Genomic DNA, 4,899 nt, shown 5'->3' with positions numbered 1-4,899 from the left:
TAACACTCTCTCTTTATATTTGTTTTGTACCATTACTTTGCATCTTTTTCAATTATTTTGAGGCTGATTTTGAACTATGAAAAGCTTTGTTTTTACGGCTTAAAAGTGTTGGTTTGAGGCCATTTTCAACAAAAGGGTGGTTCACCCTTCTTGCTTCTTAGTTTGTAAAGTTTTATGCCTTTGATCATCACTTTCAAACCAAGTTTTTTGGGCCTTTTAAACACTAAATTTTAGAGGTTTTTCAGTGGCAAAAAACTCATTTTGAAGTCCAAAATTGGAGGGGTTAGCCTCCCCTTCTTGTGTCTTGTTTGCATGCCTAGTTAGCCCCATGTATTAGCTTAATGTTTTAGCTTTTTGTGGCTCAAGTCCAGCATGTTTTACACTCTATTTTGAACTATTTTGCCACTATTTTAGCTGTTTGGTGCCTTTTGAGTCTTGTTTTGCATAGTTGTAATGTAAGTCCTTTCACTAGCTTAGTGTTTTAAGGCTTTAATCATCATTGGTTTGTATTGATTGCATGTTTTAGTGCTTTTTCTCACCTAATTTTAGCACTTATAATCTCTGCAATCTCTCTCATTTCTTCACTTTTTCATTAGCTTTGAGGGTTGTTTCAACCTTAGATTTGTTTAAGCTTGAGATGTAGGCTCATTCTTAATGGTTTAATCCTCCTTTGAGGGTTCATTACCAACAGCATGAAGCTTCTCTCATGCCTTAAACTATCCCTTGGTTGACACTTGTTTTACCTTAGAAGACACTCACCAATGGACTAATTGATTAAAGAATGATTTGGTAATTAAAATGTGTAAACAAAATTGGTAAGTAAAAGTGGCAAGATAAGCATTCTTTGTTTTGCATTGCATGTGTTCAAATCGGACGTTAGTTTGAACACAAGGAAAATGGAACATTTCATACTCAAAAGTGATGAAATGTGCCATTTTCCTAGGTCTCCATCGCCCTTGATCATGCATGATAGGGTGATGGTCATTTGAGTCTTGTTTTGCATTCATTAGACTCGTACAAACTAGGTTCTTTGGCCATCATGCAATGAAATTGCTTGGTTGATGGTTTGAGAGCCAAGAGCGTTACTCTTTTGAACTTGTTTGATGATAAGGAGGATGACAGTACAAACAAACCTTCAAAAAGTACACTGTTTTGCTTTGTTTGCTCTCTGTTGCCGCCAGGAAGTCTAAGCCAGTGGTGGCTGACGGCCACCACCAGTAGTCGACCGGCTACCATCAGTAGCCGACCGGCCACCATCAGTAGCCGACCGGCCACCATTGTTGGCCAACTGACCATCAACAGTGGCCGACCGGCCCCCTTGTCGGCCACCAATGCAAATTCAACAGTATGCTCCTGAGACAAAACAGAGTTGATCTGGAGAAGGAGAAAGTGTAAGTGCTTCTATGCAACAGAGGCTTGCAGCAGCAAAACAGTGACCTTTCGGGTGGAAATCGAGCACGTGCATGAGCCTCCCTTGTATTTCAAGCTTATTTAATGTTTAAATATCTAGCTTCAATACATATTGTAATTAATTAGTTGTAGCTAATTAAGAGTTGTAAATAATTAGTTAGTTTAGTTAGTTATTTTGTTTTGTAATTAGTTAACTAGAATAGTTAATTATTTCAGGTTTTGTAATAATTAGTTAGCTTAACAGCCTAGTTAGCTAGTTAGCTTATTCATTCAGACTCTCCTTTGCGAGGGCATAATGTTGTAATAAGTGTGTGCGTGTGCGAATGTTTTCCAACCCCATGTCTTTCTTCCTTTTATTTAATCGCTTTCGATGGTTAGATTAGGGACATGTTTCGATTAGCATATCGCATGCTTGCATCCATTCATTCGTATTGCATGCACTGAGGCTCGGCGTATCATTCAAACTGCATCGCTATTTCAATACTTCTTTGAATATGTGTTTAATTGCATGTTGTTCAAATCGATCCATATACCATACTAGTAGCTGAGCCTATTAATTGCATATTGCATGTGTTGCATTAGACATTTAGCATAGTTAGGAATCATGTATTATTTTCTAACTCATATCTTCTTAGCTTGGAGTACTAGGTGAGTTTTTACATTTTAGAATACTTGCATAAGTGTGAATGTTGCCATGATTAGAATGCTTGCCATGTGGCTATGTACTTAAGTGCTAAACTACATGAATGTCGTGGATGAAGGCTTATTGTTTGAATTGGAACAATTCAACAAATGTGCATTTTAAGCCCACTTTGTTGAGTGGCAAATCATGTTTTAAGCCCACTATGTTTGGTGGCAAATCCGTAACTTTAAACCCGCTTCAGGTGGCAAATTCAAACCATTTTCATAAATAAACATGAGTTGAATTGTTCCAACTTGAGCAAACTAGTCTATACTTGATTGTGCCCATCACATTGTAAAGCTAGCCTAATAATCGGAATAAGAGCACATAATGTTTATAAAATATCATATCATGATTAGTACAGGCTGATCTTCGATCAGGTGAACGGGGGTGCTCAATTCATGACCTTCCCTTCTCGTACCTAAGTTCCCGAGCAGAGACAACTTTGGTGATGATGGACATGTAGCCTTTGGCACGAGTCATGGGTTTCCTAAATTTTCCCCATAAATAAAATATTTAGGTGGCGACTCTGTATCTAGCAAAGCAGTCCAATTTTGGTACTTTTTTATTCAAAATCAATTTTTCAAAACGATTTGCTAGATTTGGACTCTTTGGTGTTTATCAATTTCACATTGCACTTGTGAGATTAGATTCAGAACCATGGGAGTCCGAACTGTAGGGCTTCTTTCCGAGCTTTCGAAAGAGGGCGCGAAAAAGCCGAGCTACAACTGCCATGATAATTACCGTCAAAAGAACCATAGAAACTGTAAACTAGAGAATGGCTACACAAGATGAAGTCATTGCCGATTTGCAACGTACATTTGGGGCATCAGCATCAACCATGCATCCGGTCCCAACTACTCAGCCAAACCCTGATCCACCTCCGCCAGCAGAAAATCTACCGGTCCCGGATCCTCAGGACATATTTCCCCCATCTCCAGCTTATCGTCCTCTGGTTCAACCTCCTCCTAGGATTTTTCCTTTCCATATTAATGAGATTGATCCAGCCTTAGTCAAGATCTCCAGATTGGAGAAAACATACAAGAAATCTCAGGGCTTCAAGTCCATTCCAGATATCAAAGATGGGTACACTGAGGCTTCAATCAGACTACTAGAGAAATTTAAGATGCCCCACATCGACAGATTCGATGGGAGTGGGGATCCAATTGTGCATGTCCAGTAGTTTTTGGATGTATTGAGGCCCATGGTTTTGTCTCAGGCGAAAAAGCTTTCATTGTTTGGAAGGACCCTGTCTGATGTATCGGCCATCTGGTATACTAACTTGGAGGACTCTAAAAAATGAAATTGAGAGGAGCTATCTGAGGCATTCGTCAATCAGTACTTGTATAACACTCATGTAGAAGTAACCATCAGTGAGCTAGAGGCTATAACCCAAAATCCCAAAGAATTGTTTATCAATTTTGTCGCCCGGTGGATAGCCAAGGCAGCCCAAATGACAAATAGGCTTGCCGAGAGGGAACAAGTCCGCCTAGTAGTCCAAAACCTCGAGCCAGACATGCTATAGAGAATGATAGTGGCTCTGTTGTCCACATTCACTTCATTACATGAGCTGGGGATCCAGATCGAAAGTGTATTCAAAAAGGGTATCATCCACAGAACCAACGAACCCGTAAGAAATTCGTTCTCTCGGAATACCAATGCTAGCAGTAGCACTATTCCGCGACCGGCGGATGTTAGTAATGCCGTTACAACGGCTAAGATAGTTGATCTTTTTGCTACTGCCACAACCTCCCAACCTTTGTAAAATACCGGTCCACCCCGAAACCATAGTCTTTAACCCCCTCCATATGAGTCTAACTCAAGCCCTCAAGTTATTGATGCGAAAGGGGTATCTCGAGCCTCTCGACCCTCGATCACTTCTAGACCCATTGCCACCCAAACACGACCCTACACAGTACTGTATCTTCCATCAACAACATGGCCATCCCACAGACATGTGTTATCGTCTACGTCATAAGATTCAAGATCTCATCGACAACAAAGTCATCGCTCCACTTGCAAAACCAAACGTAATAACCAACCTGCTCTTTACAAACGACCAAGTCCCCCCACCCAGAAATGTTAACCATATCCATACACTACCACCCACCTTCAACCCCAGCATATACATTACCTCATCTCACCTACCAAAACCGGAGGTGGTCATTCCAGAAGGCACAGACACGTGCATGATGGACTTAACACCACAAACCCTACCCATGCCCGTGGCAGTAGAAATGGAGAAAGAGAAGAATACACTGAAGACAGGGTCGTCTGATAGCTGTGTCATAGAAAGGGGGTCTCACTTGCGAAGAAATACGATCCCAGCTTATACATTGTGGCCATCAATCAGCCAAAGCCAATAGTCATACTGCCGAATTTTCTCAGCACTAATGCTATTGGGGAAGAACAAATAGCACAGAATCAGAATGAGTGGCTCGAGCAAGGCCTGCATGACTTAGCAAATCTATAGGAGGATTTGGCGAAATTAGAAAAGGATTTGGAGGATCTTTACTTCTTCAAGGAAGAAGACACAAGCTGTGTACAGATTGGGTGGTGGAACCCCAGCCAGCCAGAAACTAGTAATGGGTGGTTGAGTGAGGAAGAATCCGATGTGGAGGAACAAACATGAGAGACCCCGAAAAAAGAAGAAATTGCTGTCAAGGGTAAGATTGAAGTTGCACCTCTTACTGAGAAGAAACATACACTGGAACAGTTTCAAAAGGAGAGGACAAAGGAAATCTAAGCGAAGATAGCTCTGGAACATAGCAAAGGGAAAGGAAAAGAAGAACCTGAAACATCGGTGG

This window comes from Camellia sinensis, chromosome 8 (assembly GCF_055761805.1).
Source record: "Camellia sinensis isolate YWXY chromosome 8, ASM5576180v1, whole genome shotgun sequence".
Lineage (NCBI taxonomy): Eukaryota > Viridiplantae > Streptophyta > Magnoliopsida > Ericales > Theaceae > Camellia > Camellia sinensis.
The sequence above is the reverse complement of the archived record's forward strand: the minus strand, read 5'-3'. Positions refer to the sequence as shown.